At 39.5% G+C, this 23,292-nt stretch overlaps 1 long non-coding RNA gene across 1 annotated transcript in view; it reads left to right on the forward strand.

Moving 5' to 3' along the window:
- The first annotated feature begins 1,552 nt into the window (after positions 1-1,552).
- LOC140336660 (uncharacterized) overlaps positions 1,553-23,292 on the forward strand; it is a 64,818-nt gene continuing 43,078 nt past the window's right edge. The window contains exons 1-2 of the long non-coding RNA XR_011921927.1: positions 1,553-1,629; positions 5,577-5,702. This is a non-coding gene — a long non-coding RNA (uncharacterized lncRNA). The remainder of the gene's footprint in view (positions 1,630-5,576; positions 5,703-23,292) is intronic.

Genomic DNA, 23,292 nt, shown 5'->3' on the forward strand with positions numbered 1-23,292 from the left:
GAAAAATATTTTTTTTACCAACAAATTCTTAAAGCAGAACTAAGGTTAGAAAATTTAAACATGGCAATCAGTCAGGCAGGTTCTTAATTGCAAAAGGGACAGGTGATGTACTTAAACTTGTTCACAACTTAAATGCAATTAAAATACACACACCTCTCTTTACTTGAGTACTGTCATCTTCTCCTAATCCTTTTCTATGTTTAGGTCCAAAATGACATACCTCCCATGCATGCATCCATGCAAAGTAAAAGTGTTGCCAGGAGACAGGGATATGCTAGGATACCCAACATTGCACCATATATATATATATATATATATATATATATATATATAGACATAGTCCAGCTTTTAGTCCAAAAGAACTGTTGCAAATTCCAATGTAATTTCTAATTTTATACTGACACCAAAGGGTTCATTTTTACTTTTGAGCAGCCCACAAATAAGTCAAATTAGTGCACAATATCAGGTTATTTCTAGGAGTTCTGTTTATAAAGCAGTGAATCTGACATTTACTAAAAACATGGAGAATCATTTACTGCCATTAAAACGCATGAATCTGGATCTCTTCACCAAAGATTGTTTCAGTGAATGTCAGAAATAAAGCGTTATAAATAGACTCTTAAATCATGTGACAATAAGTTATTGTAAAAACAAAAGAAAATCTAAAGTTATAAACTATAATAAGTGTTGTGAGGAAAATTGCAGTCGGTTCCAATCTCCAATTTATTTCAGCACTTCCATTCGCAGCTTTCTAATGATGGACAGATTTAGGGAAGGTCTCATAGAGGTTGTCTAAAAAGCACACATGGGATTTGTAAAGATACATTTTTGGTTAAACATATTTATGCAAAAGAATAAAACCTGTTTTACACATAATGTAGAAAAGATTTCACTAGTTTTCCAGTCGTAAAGGACACTGAAAAGTAGGTATAAGTATTTCCAATACTAAGTTTGCTTTGATCACAAATGTGTTAGGAATGAGAGAAGCCCGAAAGCCGACATATTAAATTATGTATGTGTATATAACAATGCTGCTATGTGCTTTCAGCTCCTTTGTATGCAAGTTGTGACAGAGCCAGAATAATATCACAATAATGTATATATATATTTTTATTTCACAATATCATACAGGAGTATTGAGTGTGACAATTACAGTCATACTTATTTATTATACCATAAAATTGTGCAGCGTCCTTCTGTGCCAATAAAGAGTGCTAATGACTACTATGTACAGTATATACCAATGTGCTTGTATACAGGTTACTAATTTGGGATAATTGCACTTTTGTACAATGTTACTGTAGTCTGTATGCACCCAAAAGTGCATCAAAAAACTAAATTGAACCCTCTAGCAAGGGCCTAGCACCCCTCCAATCCATGCTAGCAGTTGTAAATAATAATGATGTAATTGCAAGATAGATAGGGGGTGGGGCTTCTGGTGGAAAGGGGCGGAGATTCTGCTAGTCATCAAGGAGTTTCTGATATGACAGCCCCGCCCCCATCAAGCAGATGCCCTGCCCCCTGTTTATTTTCCAGCATTTGTAGACCTGAGATGACATGAAAACTACCATGGTGGATTGGAGGGGTGCTAGGCCGCAGTGGCTGGACCTTTGTAGCAAGGCATCCTTGGTAGGAGGTGAAATTTAGATTTTCATTGCACGTTAGGGGGTAAACAGATAACTATATTTATATGTGAAGGTGCACGTATACATTTGACCAATTTTGGCTTTACAAACATAAAAATACATTGTGGTCACTATGGCAACCAAGACTTTGTTTATATGTTTTAACCAGCTAAGGGATTTTGGATAGTGGTGAATAGCTGCATGGCACACTGGTAGAAGTGGCGACCCCACCTTCATGTGACACAATTAAAAAAAACAACCAGCGTTATTTAATTGTATAGGGTGAAAGGCAGAGTGACGTTATATACAAATACAGACCTGGAGGAGGCACTAGAGCAGCCTTTCTCAACCTTCTTTAACATGGGGGAACCCTTGAAATAACTTTCAGGTCTTCAGAGAACGCGGCTATAATTATTATATTCACAACTCTCTGTACATTAGTGTGGGGATCGGTGGGAAGAATCACTCTTACATTACTGGTCACTAAGAAGAATATCACGCTTAAAGATCGCCAAAAGAAGTCATTGGTGTCAGTGCTAAGTGACCCGAGAGGTGCACATTGCCCACAACGTCTTTTTTTTTGGCCCCTAAAGGAATCCTAAATCTGCAGCTGGGCCACTGCTGCATTAAAATAGCGCTGCTACTACATTTCCTGGCATCACTTGCGTCTATAGACCAGCGGCCTCTCTGCCTATGCGTAGCCCCGCATTGGACTGTTTTATAGACGCAGGGAATTGTAGTAGTGGTGCTTTTTAAGTGAAGAGGGACTTTTTAAAAATATTTAAAGAGGGACAGGTTCTTGGAGTTAGGGTTATATATAGGTGAGAGACAGTGAAGAGGGAGAGGTTCCAGCCACTCATAGGATTTAAAAAAAATTCTTAGACCTCTTTCTCTATTATAGTCTTGTTCCAGATTGAATCTTAAGCAAAAACTTTTTGTTTCCAAACGAAAAGGTTTTATATCTAATGAGAAGGGAAAACTTCTTTTTTTGTCTAAGTTTTTAATTTTGGCCCACTGTGTATTTTAGTTTCACACCCCTGCAGTATATGATATGGGAGTTACTCAGTAAGACATACATTTGTTTGATTAGATAGCAGTGGCTTCTGCAATACTTCCCTGAAATGATGTGAGGTATATACTTTGAAGTAAACTTTGGTACTTGATTTGTGAAACATAACTAAGAATACATGCACAGGTTGGATTGTTGTCAGTTGAAACGATCTTTCATAATAGTTTCCAACGACAGGAATGATCGAGGTCTTTACACACATCACCCATTCTGTTCTGTGCCCTATCTCCCATTAACTTGCATAGCAGTCATTCCCAATCTTCATTCATGGATCTGCACTGCTGGATTGATGAACAACGTTAGGAAACCACTGTGCACGTCAGCATATAGTTCAAGATATATTACTTGAGGATCAAACACTAACCAGTATAATAATTGGGACACATGACTGGAATGTAATCTCAACCATTTTGTTGTATGCAATTTAAAACAAAGCACAAAAATCTGATAAATTAGAGCTTTTATGTCTTTGGATGTGGTGGCTACATTAGTTTTTTTCCAGGCAAAGCTCACAAGCACAGAACATACCTATAACTTCCATGTCCATGTCCATGTCACTTTCTGTGAGCAGAGCAAAAAGCACAAATATGTTTATCTTAAGCTACTAACCACCCCAAACCCAATGTAATGAAGGTGAGCAGAGCCAGATGAGGGAGTTCCACTCAAAAATGACCAGTCCCACCTAGTATTTTCTAATGAATGAATCAGAATAAACTATGCAACTAAGGCTACATACACACACGCGCAATAACTGTCCTTGGAAACAAACAATTTACAACTGATCGTTCAATAATCGCTAACGAAAAAAGTGCACAATGACAGGCCAACGACGATGATGAATGAGGAACGTCACTGTAAATGAACGACAGTCCTGGCAGATCTGTTTGGGCGATGATCGTTCGCTATCTATTGTGTGTACATTATTGGTGGATTACATTTGAACGATCGTATCTTTACAGCATGTACAGAATTGTGGACTATACGATCGTTCAGAATAATCTTAGATCTGTTGTTAGTCATTTGTTTTCCAATTATTGCACGTGTGTACTTAGCCCATGCCTGCTTTATTCAAATAACAATATCTGCTCTCATATGTATACAGTCTACAGAAAGCTATATAAAACAGCCTATATAAGCATTTCCTGACCCTTTTAAAATGGGGAAACCATTGAAATAACTTTTAGGTCCTCAGGAAACCCCCCACCTATAATTACTATATCCATAGCTCACAGTACATTAGTGTGATGGTCAGTGGGAAGAATGTCTCTTTTACAGACAGCCAAAAAAAAATGGCACAAATTGCTCATTGCTCAAAGAACCCCTAGAAACCTCTGGAGGAACCCTGGTTTATATAATAAATACTATTGGATGACTGACAAGGTTTTAGAATAATTTTCCTAAATTTTAGGGAAAGGAAGTCTAGTTCTAAGATCTAAGATGAATAAACCACTGATATTCATTGCAGACTTTGAACTAATCTTAATGTCGATCTAAAGTTCCACTTTTCAGTTTCCATTATCAGGCTGATCCTTCTTGCAGAAATAGACAGGCAATGTCTGTTCTGGAATACTGGGTCTGATTTAATAAAGCTCTCCAAGGCTGGAGAGGATACCCTTTCATCAGTCAAGCTGGGTGATCTGGCAAACCTGGAATGGATTTCTTAAACATCATTTGCTGTTTGTTAGCAAATGTTTTCAGTCCTGGACCAGGTCCATTCCAGGTTTGCTGGATCACCCAGCTTCACTGATGAAAGTGTATCCTTTGCAGCCTTGGGGAGCTTTAATAAATGGAGTCGACTGTGTCTTACCTGCCTGATAGCTCCAGGTTTCTGGTGTCAAAACTGTGCTGCGCATTCACAATCTCAGCTTCCCTTGTGTGAGTTGGGGATGAATAAACTCCTGCACAGTTACATCAAAAAGAGAAGCAGGATGGTGGCACCCTGTAATGGAATACAGATAGGTGAGTCCTCCTCCCATGACCTCTGTTTTTCAGTTACATTGGAATTTGTAAAAATATGTGGAAAAAAATAAGATCTCTCCTGGAGGGTACAATATGTTGATCACAGCTCTGCAGTGGTATGTATATATAATTCCATGCATGTGTTCAAGATCACATTCAGAAATTTGTGTCTTTGAGTGAGCATGATCAATAAAATACCTGCTAACTCTACCCATCAGCTTACAGAAATAAATAATAACAAGGGACATGGGGAGGGGACTTTAAATAGTCATAGCAAAAAAGAAATAATAATAACTTTGTTTATAAGGAGGTTCCAGAAAGAACAGGATAAATGTATAGGTAAAGCCATATTTTGAATTCAATAGTCCCCAGTAGTTTACTCTGAAAACATGAACATGATGTTTATCTGGTGTCTCATCAAAGCACTTGCATGTTACAAGTCTGGCACAGAATAACACAGGCACAGTCTAACAGACAGATTGGTTCAATAAGGAAGTTGTTGAACTGCAAGTGAGTTAATTTGACTCCAAAAGAGGTTGGAGTTTAACAAAGCTTTGTCATCACAGGAAGGGATAGGCAGCAGGGTTGGGCATTTAAAATTCTTTAGTGATGAGTAAGTAGCATTCCTGTCCTGCTGGGAAAAAGTAGGATTCAAAGAGATGCCTGCAGTGCCAGAGGGAGAAAAATCAGCGACAAATTAGGGACTTACAAATTACAGAGAGCTACAATCTACTTTTACTTCATAGACAAATAATGACTGCAGGGCCTCACAATTCACAGAACAGTCCAAAAGCCATAAAAATAGCGCCAAATCCAATACAGATAATTGCCTCGCAGATTTTTATTGTAATTAGCAATCCCTAAAATTACATTTAACCAAATTAAAGTCTCTAATTCCATCTTGTTTTTTGGCTTTTAAGCAGATTCTTTATTGGAGTTGTTGGTAGTGAGCGGTTTCAAGGAATAACAATGAGTGAAACGGTAGTTGTGAAAAAGCAGGATGGCTCCGAGACAAATAGCAGACATTTCATGACAGCAGATGGAGGAAGGTAAAGAAAATGTAAGCTCTTTATTCTTCATACGACACAATAGAATTACTCTTTCCAGCAAGGTAATTTTGAGGCCTCATTCACCCTAAAATCGTTTGATGTGCTTTTTGGTGTATCTGAAATGGAATTCTTTTTTTAAGAATGACCCAGATTTTTGTGTTTTAAGTGGACCTGTCTGAAATTCCACAAGTCAGTATGAATAAATGATATCATGTCCAGTGCGTGGCCGAAGAAAAAAAGGCACTAGCCTAGGATGCAATGTTGCAGGGTACACAGTTTAGGCAGATGCTCCTTTTGTCTCCATCGGCTAGTGGTGTCCTATACTTTGATACTGAGATCTCAAATCTTAAATCTCTGAGAGATTGCTCCCCACTGCATAAGCCGCAGCACTCCACTTTACTGTTAGCGTGAGAGCCACCCCCTCTGTCATGGAGCTCTGATCATGACATGGGGAGAGCCACATTCTTCCTGTGTAATCAACAGCATTGAGCTGTCTGCATGACAGCTTAGGTCTTGCTGTGCATTCATGTAGAAATAAAAGTAACTATAGTAATTACAAAACATTCAGGTAAAATGAAATGTTAAATGAATGAACTCCCTTTTATTTTTTAAATAATGCAAGTTTTTCTAGCACCAAATTAAAGAGCTCAGGTTGGTGGCTCACTTTAGTCTTCTCCCTGTTTGTGTCAGAGGATCTTGTCCTAGCACCATATATTGCATATTCTAAAACTGCCAAAAAATCTGCTTTAAAGACAAATCAGTTGTGAAAGTAGTTATTTTCCAGTTGATTTTTATTTACCCAAGGCCACTTTTTTATTCATTGCCTTTTTCTTCCATTTTTTATGTGGGACATCTTTGGTCCCTGGGCTCTGATGCCTTATCAATATAGTCCACTAATCAGATACCGGAAGCAGGTGGGTACCTATTATTGGGTATGGGCTGATGGGTATACCTAATAATGGGTATGGGCAGATGGGTATACTCATTAATGGGTTTGGGCAGATGGGTATACTCATTAATGGGTATGGGCAGATGAGTATACCTAATAATGGGTATGGGCAGATGGGTATACTCATTAATGGGTATGGGCAGATGGGTATACTCATTAATGGGTATGGGCAGATGGGTATACTCATTAATTGGGTATGGGCAGATGGGTATACTTAATAATGGGTATGAGCAGATGGGCATACCTAATAATGGGTATGGGCAGATGGGTATACCTAATAAACTAGATAGGTTCCTGTGAGACAAGGTCAGAGCATGCCTGGGCCCTGTCAAATGTAAGGAAGTTCTCTAATGCATTTTATATATTACCTTACAGACTGGATTTGTCACATTAGAAAGTGTTAATAAATTCTTGGTAGAAAGCCAAACATTAGATTGTAGGTCCACTTTAAAACTAAAAGAAAAACAAGGGTATGTTGAGGCTTTTGCATAATGCAGCCAATGTACAAAATCATAAGGCAGCCTCCAAAGTCATCTCTTTCTTTAACAACTGAAGCAACTGGGAGTAAGCTAGAGTATTCAAGTCAGGTTCACATTGCAGATGAGTAGATGTGCACTGTGCTGCATGGTCCATGCAGTAAGGTAAGGCATCCTATTGATTTTAATGGGTTTCCTATCACATAGCAGCGCATGAAAAGAGGTGGATGCACTTCTGTAGGTTTACCTTTGCACCTTGACATATGGTACGCATGCAGCACTGTGCTTTGTAGTATGGTGCGCTGTAGGTCACCTGGAAAAGTGTGTTAGGGTACCAATCAGAATAAATGGCACTGAAGCACACCAACACTTGTTACAAAAATTACCATGTAGTGTGGTACTGTGTGATGTAATGCATGTGATGCTGCACCACGCATGTAAACCCAGCCTAAATGTGCCAAAAGACGATTTTCTTCCTCCTTTGAAACAGTCATAAGCCTGGTGGAGTTAAGCTTGCAAGTTTATGGGGCAATGTGCAGGATTGTTTGCCCTAGGGATGGCCAGTCAATAGCAGTTTGTACAACCCCCTATCCAGTCCAAGCAAACCCTCAGCTTCCAACAGATTATTTGGCTCAATAGCAAAGTGTATTTTATCTATACAGGCCCAGGAAACTATTTTTGAAGCTGCTACCTGTGAATATGTATTAGAGTAGGTTACTTTAATGACCAATCACTGCATGCAGAAACAAAAAGCAAACATAGGTAAATTGATTTTACATTTCATATGCTGAAAATCCAACATTGACGCACAAATGAATGTGTCTTTTGTTACAATACACTTTCGTAAAAAAAAAAAAGTTAAATACAGATGTCTGAATCCGAAGTATTATTATCCCCAGAAGCTTGGTTTGTGTAGCATGACTTTTCATCAGCCACTTCATATTTGAGGAGCAGGCATTTTAGCAGTTTATGCCAAAAATGGTATTAGTTAAAGCTTAAGAATAGGATCCATACTTTTGGCAAGCTTTCTTGACATGTATAATACATCACAGTTTGAGAATATAAATAGGAAGAATATGGGGGTGCGAGCAGATGTTAAGGAGTAACAAAACATAAAAGGCCAGAATTTTGGTGGCATGTCTGAGTGCAGCTTACTCTTTATCATAATATATTGGACAGTGCTGTTATTGGAAATCTGGTTCTGTGAAAAGCAAGTAAAATGCAGGTTATTAGGTTTTCTTAGTGTCAATTGAAATGCAACTGTAAAATGATACAATGAGGATATTGTCTGAGTCAAAGGAACTCAACCATTTTAAGTTTTTAGTGTGTTTTACAAAAGTTAAAAATGACAATGCAAGATATGATGGGGCATAAATAGCATGGCACCGATACCACATCTCACCATGTATTACAAGGTTAGCCCTTTTGTAAATTGCAGACTGTGGTACAGAGCCTGTAATGACCCAAGGGATTATCTCTGTTTAATGCAGATTAAAGAACCCTGTGATTGGAACAGAGGCTGGTGACAGAACGTTGACAGGTCTTGTGGCCAGGTTTCCCACAGTGGCATGGGAATAGGTGTTGCAGAGGTCCAGGCTGAGACTTGGGCTCTGCAGTGGCCCTCCTTGTGATCAATATCTAGCCACTCACCATTGCAAACAAGAGCTCAAAGAGAAGATTTTCTACGACTGGCATCCTGTTACTGGCTTTTTGGTCATTTGATCATGCCATCTGTCAAAGGAAGGTAGTAGAAAATCTCTGTTGCTGCCTCTGCTCCTTTGTGAGCAGCTGGTGAAGTTACACTGGTGGATAAACTGCTGAGTGTCAATGATGTAAGGGGGGGCCCTGATGTAAATAGAGAAATATGATGTGAAGGTGGGACTCCAATGTGAAGGAGGGATTCTGATATAAGGGGGTAATTCTAATGTGAAGTTGGAGACTCTGATGTAAATTGGGGGATCTGATGTAAAGAGGGGGCTCTGTTGTGAAAGGCAGTGAACCAAATATAGAGAACTACTCTGAGTTTTTCTTCAAGCAGCAATATGGCCTGTAAAAGTCACCGGAAATACCTTTGGGTCTGAAATAAAATGTCAAGCAGTGATTAATTTTGATAACCATGTCATTAGGGATGCTGACCTTCCCTCCTTCCAAATTCTGCCTTATATAGGCCTCCATAAATCAAAGAACTCAAATCAAATTCATCATAGGGTGGACAAAGGACAATAGGACTGAGAAGGAAAGGACTAGCGTATGCTGGAAGTCCTTCAGATAGGAAACAAGGTGGGCTCTGTCTGTCTTACTGCAGCTTCCAATGCACATTATGAGAAGCTCACAGCCTTAAGTGAAATAGGAGTCAGCGATTCCGTTAGAGGAGCATTTAGAACTGTGCATGAAAAGCATAAGGCTGAAGTTCAGCTTTAATAAATCCTACTGCATAAATTGATCTATTCTATTTCTATCTTGTTTTGCCTACAAATTGCTACACTAGTTTGGCAAAATCTTGTGGGCAGCTGGTCATGACTAAATTGTGTTTAGGTATTTTAAGACACACTCTGGTAATTGTCTGATATGTGAAGACATTTTTAGATATGTTCATTCCAACTTTGTGGCAGCAGTTTGGAGAAGGCCCATTTCTGTTCCAACAAGACAACACCCCTGTGCACAAAGCCAACCCCCATAAAAATATTGGTTTAGGAGTTTGGATGGACTTGACCTGCACAAAGCCCTGACCTTATCTCTTTTGACCACTATTGGGGTGAATTGCAGACACCTTACTAGGATTCAGTGTTTAGGATTTAGGCCTACATTCCAACATACACACTCCAAAATGCTGTAAAGCCATCCCAGAGGAGTGGCAGAAGATGAAAGGGGTACCAATTCAATGTTTATGGTTTTGATATGGCATGTCCAATAAGTATATTTAGGTGTGATGCTTTGGTGTTCACAAACTTTTGCATATTAAATGAACACACATTTTGTAAAGCAGTGTAATGTATGGTTTGACAACAAAAGTTAGTGGAGCATATGTCAACATAATTATATTACAATATAACAATGCTGCAAATTCAACAATAGGATGAAATACAAAAAAAAATAGGAGCACATAGGTGGATCAGTGGGAATGATAACTAATTTAACTAACTAAAGATGTTCCACTTTAAACAATTGCATTATTGGGTATCCTTAATAATAAACTGTTTTGCACAACTTTGTTGATGTGCTGGTTACTGGCTGTTTTTAGTGAAACACAGAATGAAAATAATGTTAAAAGATAAAACATTGGCCCTAATTCATCAAACAGAATCGGATGATCGCTCGTGCATTCGTATTCGCGATCCGAAATCGTACGCCGTCGCGCTATTCAGCAACTGAAAAAGCTCGCGGCCTGAGCCGCGCATCTCCGGCAGCTTTACACTGGCGAGCTTGCATTAAAAGTCACTGTTCCCCTAAAAAATCATTCTTTCTAATGGTCGCGCAGCTGAAATCTAATGAAGCATTAAAGATTCTAATTGACCTGTAAAGGACTGTAAATAAGCACAGAACAGAGAGCAGGTATGCGCTAATTGATTGCTATGATCTCACCATTGAGCTTAACAGATCCTCCTTAATCACGCAGCTGAAATCTAATCACCTTAATTGGCAGATTCGCGCCCCCTATTGCTCATTATTATCAAGCCAGGAATCCGGCTGGCAGTGAGGAGGCGAGTGTACGAGCGCACTCGACTCCGGACCGCGGAAAACCGCGCTTGCTGGTCGCGCGTACTTTCGCGCTTCCAGCGAGCGCGGATTTTATTGATGAATCAGGGCCATTGTGCATAGAAAGAAAGGGTTGCATTTACAAACAGCCAGATGTATATCCCTAGCCAGAATTATTTTATATTTAAATAATAGGTACAACTTATATTCCTTTTTTTTCTTTTGTCTGGGTTGATTTGTGGTTTGCTGCGTCTTTTTTAGGTTTTCAGTGAACCTGGTTACTGCTTGCAAATGGAATAGCATTGTTCAGTGGTTCTTGTAACATATTCAGCTACCTACTGCCTTTAAATAAAATAGAACAATTCTGCTTCATCTGCCTGTGTTTCTGGTAGCTGTCAAATGTTAGTACAACTACTTAGTGCTTGCATACCTGTAATAAAATGGGAAACGAGACTCTAAATAACTATTAGCACTTGCTTAACCCTAGAACTTACAATAAAACTGACTTGAGATTTTCGTAGGCTTAGTGTAGACTGACTTTAGTTTTAAACACTTTTAAAGGCCCATACTGCATTTGCATATGTTTATGGGTGCTTAGTTAGGTGTTTGAGGGTATTTTCAAAGGTCCATAAACACATTTTAGGCATTTTTAGGTGTTTCAAATTCTTTAATATGCAGATTTACCCCTTGGCACTGAATGTTGGTTTATAATGATCCCCAAATGGTAAACTTGTGAAAAGTAGTGCTCTGTATTTATAAAAAAAAGAATTGCAGTCTGTGTAGAGCAAGAACCTGTATAACACATGACCCAGGTAGCTAGGATGCTCGCCCCATACTTACTACCCCTTATGTCCTTCCTTACCCCCACTCTTCCCCATTTTCCCACCACACATGTCACTAACAGACTACTTTTGTGGGAAATGGCCATATTGACTGCTTTTTTGGCACAACTTATTTTAAACATTTCCATAACCAAATCATTTAAATTACAAGCATAATACCATCAACAATAAATAATAATACCAGAAAATAACCATAAAAAATCCCTGAGTAACAATAACAGTTACACTTTTCCATAAAACCTGAACCTTTTAACTCAAAATGTTGTACCCTTTCAAAATCCTTCCTCCTTTCTGGTTACAAGCCCTTGGAGACAGTGCTCACCACATTATACCATTGGGAGAAGCTGCCCAAAAACCATCACTTCTGTTCTCAGCCGCAGAACCCACTGGCTTGTAAACGCGCATACTACTTGTAGCCGCTTCTTAACACCACCTTAAAGGTGGTCCTAATTAACCATAGCCTTTTGGAGCTCCAACAGCACTGATGGTTCTGCCTAGCTATCAGTATACCACAATGCATATCATACAATAATAATGGTTCTTCACCGTCCTTTCAAAATGGTAGGGCTGGTAAGACAAAATGCTTTAGGGTGAGAAAATGTGAACTTTAACACTCAAACAAGCGCAAAGATGTTGTTAACCATTTCTTCTCTGGTACCTGTATACAAGTAATTTTTACATACCCATTATAGGTCAGTTCATTTTGTGATATCTTTGTTATTACTTCAGATAATATTTACAATGGTATTATGATTTACTAGGCTTTGTTGACAATAATATTTTGTAAAAAGTAAAAATGTTCTATGATATTATTATTTTTTTAATTATTATTGTTATTATTAATAATAATAATAATATTATTATTATTAAACAGGATTTATATAGCGCTAACGTACTACACAGCGCTTTACATAGGGGTTGCAAATGACAGACAGATACAGACAGTGACACAGGAGAAGGAGAGGACCCTGCCTCGAAGAACGTACAATCTAGGAGGGGGGTGAGTATCACACTAAAGGAGGGGGGCTGATATCTAAAGACATAAAAAAAAGCATAATATACATATACAGTAAAAGTAAAGTAAAATTTGTAAATGACTCTAAAATGATGTTTCTAGTGCAAGGCATGGCAAAGTTATTTAGGGAGTTTTTTTTAACTTTGCATATTATCTTGTTATGCTTAACAAATGGAATGAAAAAAATATATAGATATATATAGAAATTATAATGCAATAATATATTATTTAAATAAAAAAACTTCATAAATTACACCTTTGCTAATACATAATAGCTAAGGAGTGAAGGGAAGTAAGGAGCTAATTAGGGTTGATTTGGGTTAATGAGGAGTAAATGGAAATTTAATTTTTATTTGCACCTTTTTATTTGTGATTTACATATGAATAAATTAGCACCTGAAGTGAAGAAATATACTGTATTTTTTAACAACACAGACTATTTGTAAGTGTTTTTTTCATGCACCGATTGGCTTGGCACGCAGTATCTCTCATTTACTAGTCAGTTTAGGAAGGGCCCTGTCAGGAGCATGCAAAAGTGCTCACGGTATATATTGACATATTCTATTGTGTACATTGAAGCCTACAGTTTCATAATAATATCACCAGTTACATTTATATATTGTTGCGTAAACAAGAACTGGTTAAGGTAACTATACTTAATGCTTGTCAGTGAATACTAGTGAGTTCGGAAGCCTTGAGTGAAAATTTGGGTTATCTATGGCAGTACATATAACTATTTTGATGGGGGGGATAAACAATTTGACCCTATTGTTTTGGAATATTTTAGTCACTATCAATGCCAATAGTTTCTTGGAAACGACAGAAAAGAACAGCAAGTGATGGTTTCAAAGTGATCAATTGCTTCTCACAGCATATGATCCATGTAAGAGTCTGACGTTTTTTTCTGTTCATTCTATTTTGATCTGCAAATAAATCCTATAAAATCATTTAGTAGGAACTTCTAATTTTTAATCAGAATATCATCAGAAGGATTTGATTGTCCGTGTATGATGAACATTGTAGTAAAAGAAAAAGTAGAAGAGAGAAACTGTGGAGCTATTCATATTGCAATGAACTGCCTATTGGCTAGGAAAAGTATTTTGGGTTCTATTTATAAAACAAGGAATCTGACATTCCCTCAAGCATTCCGTGGTGAGAATCTTCTAGTTCTGCTAGGTTTCATAAATGAATTGATAACATTTGTTTTTTTATAAATGTTTCATTTATAAAAAAAAGGCAGGTAACTTAAAAGACTAACACTTTTCAGCATGATAGCCAATTTTTGTTTACGGCTTTACAGAGTTGACAAAAAGACTTTTCCTATATTCCTGTCCCGGTGACAACTGGTAACATTTGATTCCTTGTCCCCTTTTGCCCTGCAGATCCCTCGATGGAGCTGGACCTTCCTGGACCGGGCACCGCCACCTTGCTTTTCTTTTCTGGACTTTTTGCTACCTCACCCAATTTTGCACTGCACAGGTGCGAAATCAGGTGATGTAGCCCGCTGTAAAGGGGAATAAAAGAGCGCTGATCTCAATTATTGGGATCTGATTCCCCTTAGTGGAAAAAATGCCCCTTCTGCGCATGCCTGAGATTGGGACCCTCCCGGGATTCGTGATGTAGGTATCCCAGGTGGCTCTTTGCTTCCATTCACTCTTGATCACCTTAAAGGGGCGGAAGTAGCATTTATGCGCTAACAATTAGATCCATAAATAGTAAAGTCAATTAAATTCAAAAGTTTGAGTGAAATCGATAAAATTAACAATAAAATTCCATCTATACAACTCAAAATAAAGAGAAACATTTGGAGTTGTAACAATGAAAAAAATGTCAGAAATTGTAATTTTAGAATGTGTCTTCTTTGAACTTTCCTTTTACTCTGGCACCATCTAGTGGAATAAAGTGAAATCCTTCAGATCCCTATACTTCTGTAAAATTAAGGAGATAATGTATATTAATTGCACAAACAATCTATTATAAGCTAAAATCAAAGGTTTCATTCCCTTTTACCTATTCTTAGCTATTTATTGGTAGGAACTAACCATTAAAGGTATTCCCAAAATGAGTAACAACTCCCACTGGCGTACATGGCAATTATAAATTTGTGTGGCAGAAATCGTTTCATTTGCAAACATATGGTGCACATTTGTATTTGGGTGCAATATTTTAGTCACCCTACACAAGGAGAGATAGCAGCAGTGACTGGTCTTAATTACAGGAAATTCCTAAACAAAGAAACTTTATTCTGCACAGATTTGGAAAAAGCACATACACCACACTAAGATTTAAACATTTAAACAATGTTGTTCTCATCCTAAAGCTCAGAACTTTAACCTTTAAGAGTTATTACCACTTGGAAAATAGAATCAAAAAAGGGAAATTGACCATTATGGAAATAAAGTACAGTAATTTCTTGTTTTTTTTCTTTGAATGCCACCCTTACTGGTGTAGCCCTATTGTTACACATTTCTTGGACTACTATGTGCGCCTTTGTTGTAAACCTGAGACTGTGCCTCCACAAGGTGAAAGCATGGTATCACAGGGCAGTGGCTCCCCAGATTGGCCCTGATTGAAAAGCAAGTGAGACCCCCATTATCCATAACCACAGAGGTTCCCATGAATTTTCTGTGTCAAGTTAAGACTGAACCTTTAGACAATCAAAGGTTCATGTGGTATCTCTGTGGTCTTTAGCAATATTACTATAACATTACAAATCAGCATGTGTGAAGTCCTTCTGTCCTCAAGTACATATTGGCCTAGAGGGCTAAGGTGCCTTAGGCCTGTGCTCCAGTTCAGGACACAGGTGCAAGCACCAGTCTGTAAATAGTGGAATAGACAAGCACCCTGCTAGAATCCTGCTCTGGATATTTATTGAACTCGGTGCAACCCTCCAACCTTTTTTGTATCACAGACCGGTTTCATCCAACAAATTTTTTTCATAAACTGGGTGAGGAAGAGGGGTTGCATGAAACCAGGGAGAGTGGGGGAAGAACCAGGCTGCAGCTGTGTATGGAAATAGTAGCAGTCTTCTCTGTGACAGGAAAGATCTGTGTCCTATCCGCTGTTTTTTTGTTCAGCCAATCACTCAAGCAAGCTTAGGACAGGCAATCAAAGACAGATCCTTCCTGTCGCAGTAAAAATGACTGCAGCTGGTTTGGCAGAGCCCGTGGCCTGGTACTGGGCTGCACCCCAGTGCTTGGACCCCTGCTCCAGTCAATAAACATGTAAGCCAGCCAGCATTGTACCTTTGATTCGACACAGTAGAACATTTATCAAAGTTTGGTAGGCAGCACAACATGAGTGATCCTGGAGACTATCCTAGGAAAAAGGAAATCTGGCACTACATTAAAACCACAAAATAAGTGCAGGATTAAGCAGGTTCTAGGAAACACATTACTGCAATGAGTTATTAATATTCTAATTGTTTCAAGTGTAATATATATATGATTCACAGTAGGTTTTTATTTTTATTCTCTGCCTTATTTTACAATAGTACACAGATATCCAGATATACATGTTTGGTAGAATTTTATGGGTTAAAACTCAATTTTTTTGCTCCCCATTTTGTAAACTAGGCCCACTATCTTTTATGAGGTCTTTGCAAACAAGAGAAAAGTAGACCCATGGGATATTCTGCTATATTAGGAAATTCATAACAGGGGTTTAAAAATAGGCATAAAACTGTGCAACATGGTTTCTATTAAATATATGTTCACAGTAAATCCAACGTAAAACTTTTAGTTCTGCAACAGCTGGTAGTCCCAAATTGCCGAGTTGTGTAAAATCAGAATACGCACACTTTCCATATTATCATATTATGAACAGCGAATGTCACATACCATGGTATTCTTTGCATTGGAAATCAGCTGACAATCTAGCAGCTTGGATTTTTTGCACTGGGGGCTGGGGGGTCTGTCACTGAGTGGGAGCCTACATTTAGTAGCAGTCTACCACTGAAGGGGGTCTATCACTGTGGGAAGAGGAGAGGAAATCTGTCCCCTAGTAGGAACCTGACCAGAGAGCCAGAGTCTGTCAATGAGTAAAGAAGTCTGCACTTAGGAGGGTTATGCACTGGGGGTTAACTGTCACTTAATGGGAGTCTGTAAAAAGCTGGCTCTATTACTGAAAGGTGCGTATCTCTTTGGGGGTCTGTCACTGAGGGGAGTCTGTCAATGTGGCAGTCTGTCCATGAGAGGGATCTGCCACTGCATATGGGGAGTGGTATCTGTCAATTAGGGTGAGTTTTGAATTGTGCTGCAAGCAGGTAGGCGTTACTGCAGCAGGAGGGAATTTCAGCTGCAAATTTCATACTGATGCCCATAAATTTTTAGCTATGTCAAGATTCTTTCTTTTTTTGCTCTTCCTGGCATACTTCTTCAATTCCAAGTTCCATCAGGCCCCTGCCCTCCCTCATCTACATTAGTGACTGCCTGCAGTTAGCTGGCAATGCTGGCATAGGGAAAGGCAATGCACAGTTGTATAAATAGCAGCTTGATGAAGTTAGTGAGAGAAAACACATGTGAAAGGGTTTTGCCAGGCAATGGTGAGTCACCTCCCAAAAGTAAACCGGACTGCTGCAACACCCACTGTAGTTTACTGGTTATTACCAGGTACTGTAAGTGCTCATTAACACTGACTTGTTCCATAGAGGTTCATTAAATACAAGTGTGTAAAGACTATCCTTACTTCCTGTTTCTGGCCATGTGTGTTTCTCCTCCCTCACCCATTAACCAATCACAGAGGAAGTTTTCCTCAGTAACTGAACACAAGTCAGGGAAAGGAGAGAGAGGCAGTAGAAGCTGTTCAGAACTGCCAAGGAGAGCAAGTAAGTGTATCAGTCTCCCTGGGGTTCACTGACTGAAATATGCCTGGGAGTCTGTAAGGTCTGTAATGATTGACTCTTAAGCTGCGTACACACTTCCAATTTTTATCGTTGGAAATGAACGACCGATTGGCCAAAAATCGTTCGTAAAAAAAGTAACCAATGACGCCGACGAACGAGGATAGTCGTTGGAAATGAACGACCGGACCGGCGGATCGGATTGGACGACGATTGTTGACCATCTAACGTGTGTACGGTCGTTCAGTGATCGTCCATGGTCTGAGCATGAGCGGTGAACGAACGTTCGCTCACTTCCTGTGGTGCACGTCACTTCCTGTATCAAACGTCACTTCCTGTATCAAGCGATCGCATCTATCGTGTGTACAATATCTTTGAACGATCATGTCGTTATCTGTAGGTACAGGATCGGTGCCATACGATCTTTCGCAGATATCGTGCAGGATCGTTCGTCGTTCGTTTACCAACGATAAAAATTGGAAGTGTGTACGCAGCTTTACTAAGGTTTAAAATGGGGGCCTCTGGTTTCTGATTACCGTTTACAATTGGGGTCTATTACTGAGGTCTGCAATTGATGTATGTTGCTGATGTCTGCAGTAGGGTTGTTACTGGGGTCTGTAATAAGGGTCTATCACTTATGTATGCATTGGGGTCCCTGAACCGCTTTAAACTACACCCAATATTCAGCGCATTGTAGCCACCCACACTTTTCACCTCCTGGTGACATGAGTTGATGGTGTCAAGATTCAGCACTGCATTTTCCTAAAGCAGATAATGAGGAAAATTTGTGGCCTTACAAATTAAGTACACAATTTGCTACAAATCAGGCTTCTACTCGGTAACAAAGTCTGTGTGATAAGTTTACAGACTCTTGTGCCTGTATTCCTGGGCAGCCAAGCACAACATTTTTGCAAAGTTCTGAGACAGATATAACACTGAAGATAAGACATTTCTCTCTAACCAGTGGCAATAATTAGTGGTCAAGGTCAGGTTTGATTTTGTGGCAGTGATACTTTAGAAGGGGTGAAGAAGAACTTTATCTGTGTTACTGTTCAATTCAGTATTGCTTTACTATTAGGTTATTGACATAGCTAAGTGTTCCTGGAAGGTTGTTCCCATTGACTACTAATAGAAGAATAGTTACTACTTTTACTGGCCAACAATGTAAAGGTGATTTTAACATCAGTGGCATTTACCCACCCACTATCTACCTGCCCACCTCCACTGTTTTTTTTTTCAGTTTTTAAATTCTGTGCCCAGCAGCCAGGTTAAGCTGTATTTTTATTCCCTTTCGTGATCTGAAGGTATAGGTTAAGGATAAATGTTGCTGGGAGGTTGTTTTCCTTGTAAATGCAATGTAAAAGCAATATTTACATCAGTGGCCTTTACCCACCACCACCACCATTTACCTGCCCGCCACCACTAAGTTTTTTCAGATTTTTCATGTTGTGCCCAGTAGTCAGGTTGTGCTGTATTTTTTATTTCCTTTGATGATCCTAAATTATTGCCCAAGAATAAATGTTGCTGGGAAGTTGTTTTCCCTGACCACTGATGCAGGAATATATATTTGGTTTATTGACAAACAATGTAAAGGCACTTTCTCCTGCCACAGATACAAAGGCGTATTTTAAATCAGTGGCATTTACCCACCCACCATGCAGCACTCACCTCCATTGAGTCTTTTATTATTGTGCCCAGCAACCAACATGGAGGAACATTCAAACTCCTCGCAAATAATGCCTGAGCCAGACTTCAAAGCTCGGACCCAGAGTTACAGAGACTGGCGTGCTAGCCACGGAACCATGTATCCATTTGGATTTCATTCTTCAAAGGCAATGTTGCTGAGACGTTGGTCTTTAATAACCAACTACAGGATACACCGCCTTGCAGTGGGTCGAAAATGTATCAGTGATGGACAGACAAACAGCTGGTTGAGGGGGTATTCATTCCTTAAAGGCATGTCTAAATTGAAGTCAGATGGCAGTGATATTTCAGGCCCTCGTGTCTCATCTTCATACACAACTGTTTGTTGAAAGTTGTGGTGGGAATGCTCCAATCCTGAAGGCATGTTTGTATCCCAGTATGATGTGTCTTGTCCCTTTTCTATGTCATAGTCTAAGTGTGCAGATCCTGAGTTCATCCTGCATCCATTTCTTTATGTCACCACAGATGGTAACCCTGTTCAGATAAAGAAAATATATTGGTTAATAACATTTTGTGAATCTAGTTATTTAATCTAAGCTCTATTCCAACATTATTATCTATGTGCAGCTAAACCACTGGTGGAATTACAGGGACTGTACAGAGTCAAAGTTGCAATCAAACTTAAACTATACCTAAATCTGAAGAGGGCTAAAAGCCCAATAAATGTCACTTATGACATCTGGGAGTAAATGTAAGTAAGTTCAATGGATATATGACCACTGGGGCTTCCATAAAAATACAAAACAGAAAGAAGAAAATATTATTGAATAAATAATTTCAACTTGTCTGTGTATGTGTATTTGACCTATCAAATGGATGTTTTATAGAAATGTCAAGATTCATAAGTTAACAAATTATTTTACTTTAGAAAGTAAATGCAAATTCCCAAAAAGATGACATCAATGATATGTTCCAAGATGTTGTCCATTTTTTCACAAAGAGGATTATGTGCTCTTGTAAAAAATGTCTACAAAAATGAGCTGATGAGCTGTAGTTAAATTAACATAAATACCAATTTCCTGTATGGCTTGTGGGTTGTAACAATCTGGCCGTGTAATCTCTAATTAGCACTTCCAGAAGTGCAATGGGTTCATTAGTATACACAGACTTTTACACATGTTTAAACATTTTTGTGCAGGTGTTGTTTGAGGTGGGCAGATGTCTCATGCCTATTGTTTATGCCCCTGTTGTCAAATGTCTAAACATTCCCTAGACAATCAACTTGCTAGGAAAATGTATTTGTGACTTCCTATTCATTTACACGTTAAAGCTTTTAACATTTGGGTGTGAATCACTGGGGGGATTTCCAAATGTTGGATTTCCCATCACTTTCTGCAATGGTAAAAATGGCAGACAGCCAGCCCCCAAATACAGAGGTTTCCTAGCTACTAGATACTGACACTGAACTTTACAAGCAAATGTCAGTTAAACCCTTACAGGTCAAACTGCTGTAATGCTACTTTCCACCATTAGAGGGCTGTATTGACTAAAGAAGCTGCAGGACTTCCGGATCCGGCGCCCTGCGAGCAGGCAGCATGTGAACCCGGCTCCCGCTCGCCTCCTGGATTCCCTGCTAATGAGCCGGCACTACCTCTTCTCTCTCGCCCACATCACAATACTTACATACCGGTGCGTGGATGGACCGGTTTTTGGAACCCTCCTCCGCCTCCAAACACCAGAATAGCATGGAGAAGAAGGACAAAATCCGTTCAACCCCCTCCAAGATGGCCGCCGCGTCCTTCTCCACACATGCTTCCAGCGATGCTGAGTATCAGGTACAGTCCTCTGGCTCTGCAGAGAGCTCACAGCCTGAAAAAATAGCTGATGCTGTAGCTGCATTGTTAAAACCTACATTACAAGAGGCAATTGATGCTGCAGTACAAAAATGTTTACAATCCGTGCGGAAGGATTTAAAGGAACAGTCACATAGATTAGATAATGCTGAACAACGCATTACACTAGTTGAGGATGATGTTACCTCGGCCAGAATTACTATATCTACACTTGAAACCAAAGTACAAACCTTGCAGGATAAAATAGAGGACTTGGAAAATAGATCTAGGCGCAATAACTTGCGTGTTGTGGGTCTTCCGGAGAATATTAAACCAACGCAGCTACATGATATCTGCTCTACCATACTACCTAAGTTACTGGGCCTCACCACGCCCTGTAAAGTTGAGCGTGCCCACAGACTGGGTCCGGCTCGCACAGAGAGATCTAATCCAAGACCAGTACTGGTTGCCTACTCCTACTATGCTGATAGAACCCGTTTACTTCGTGCCTTTCGAAGCCAACGCAAGTTGCAATATGAGGGAGCTTCCCTATTATTATTTGCGGACTATTCAGCAGAAGTCTCCCGCAAACGGCGCAGCTTCCAAAGAGCCTGCTCTATGCTATATCACCACAAACTGCGCTTTACTCTGGCTTACCCTGAAATCCTACATTTTACAGATAACCAAGGGCGAAAATACTCGCTCACCTCGGCCGAGGAGGCGGAAAGTTTGATCCACACTTTATTGTCTGAGCTATCCCCTACGCCATCTGTAAATTCTGGTACCTCCCCACCACGTCAAAATGAGCGTTCCATGATCCCGGTGTACTCCCCAAAATCACCTAAGCAATCGGGTGGTCTCCCCAACAAGAAGATCTGTGATGTACACCGTTCTGCGATGCAGCCAAAGGCGAGATAACACATTTCAAGATCAGATTTGCTTCAAAGTGCCTTATTCTCCACTGTTTCTATTTGAAACTCCTCATAATTATATCCCACTATGTGAGGCGTGAGCCTATTCTTACTGCTGGAATGATGTTTTTTCCAATGTTATTAAGTTGGAATGACTTTTATTGCTCTGCGAGGAAAAAAGGAAAGTCATTTATTTGTACTGTTTGTATCTCCCTCCCTGTTCCCCTGCTGACCCTTCCCCATGTTTCCATTGTTGATGGGGGACACGTTTTCTCTATTGGTTTCTGTAGCAACCATGCTATCTTTTTTGGATATGCTGTTGTACTCTATGATGAGCTTGATTTACTGATTGTTTTACTCTTTGCTACGATCTGTAAGTACCATGCACCTAACTGCTTGTATTCATGGCCTATACCTAGCTTTCTGACACTATACTGCAATTGGGGTATTCATGATATGTATAAACCTTGTACCCAACTTATATGCAAATAGTCTCATGGTATGTTAAGGGACTGCGTTCCCCTAATAAACACATGTCCGTGTTACGTCATCTGAAAAGACTCAAGGCAGATATTGTTTTGTTGCAGGAGACACACCTGAGTGCCAATGATTTTCATAGAATGAAAAAATTGTGGGTTGGGGAGGTCTATGGTACCCCCTCCGTTGAAAGGAAGGCGGGAGCCATGATTTTGTTTCATAGATCCTTCCAAGGTGGGGTCAAAACGGTCCAATGTGACTCAGCTGGTCGCAAACTGAGGCTGCTTATTCAACTAGCTGAATATGACTTAGCTATTTACAATATATATGTGCCCAATTCACCACCCTCCTCCTTCTTCCAGGAAGTTTCTAGTTGGTTGGCTCAGGACCCTACCCCTTAGGTATTTGGATGCCACCCCCTCTCTGCATGGTATTCGGGTGCATGATTGAGAGTTGCGAACCGCCTTTTTTGCGGATGACATTTTGATTTTTACCTCTGCTCCCGGAAGAGATAGTACTACTATTAAAACAATATTCTGTACTTATGAAAGTTTCTCAGGTCTCAAAATAAATTTTACAAAAAGTGAGATTCTCTCTCTGGCCAGCTCTTTGACAGTTGCTGAACGATGGAAGGCAGAGGTTCCGTTTAAAGTGGCACCTCATTCCATATTATATCTAGGTTTGCGTATTGGCCGTTCACCTTCCTCTTTGTACTCTTTGAATTATCCCCCTCTGCTATCCAAAATACATAGGGAATTGAAAATGTGGGAGAACCTGCCATTATCTTTTTTGGGTCGCTGCCATTTGGTGAAAATGATGTCCTTCTCTAAATTATTATATCCCATGCAGACTTTGCCTCTCTTACTTACCCATACTGACATTAATACTCTGAATAAGGCTTTTACTAC

This window comes from Pyxicephalus adspersus, chromosome 8 (genome assembly GCF_032062135.1).
Source record: "Pyxicephalus adspersus chromosome 8, UCB_Pads_2.0, whole genome shotgun sequence".
In the NCBI taxonomy this organism is placed as follows: domain Eukaryota; kingdom Metazoa; phylum Chordata; class Amphibia; order Anura; family Pyxicephalidae; genus Pyxicephalus; species Pyxicephalus adspersus.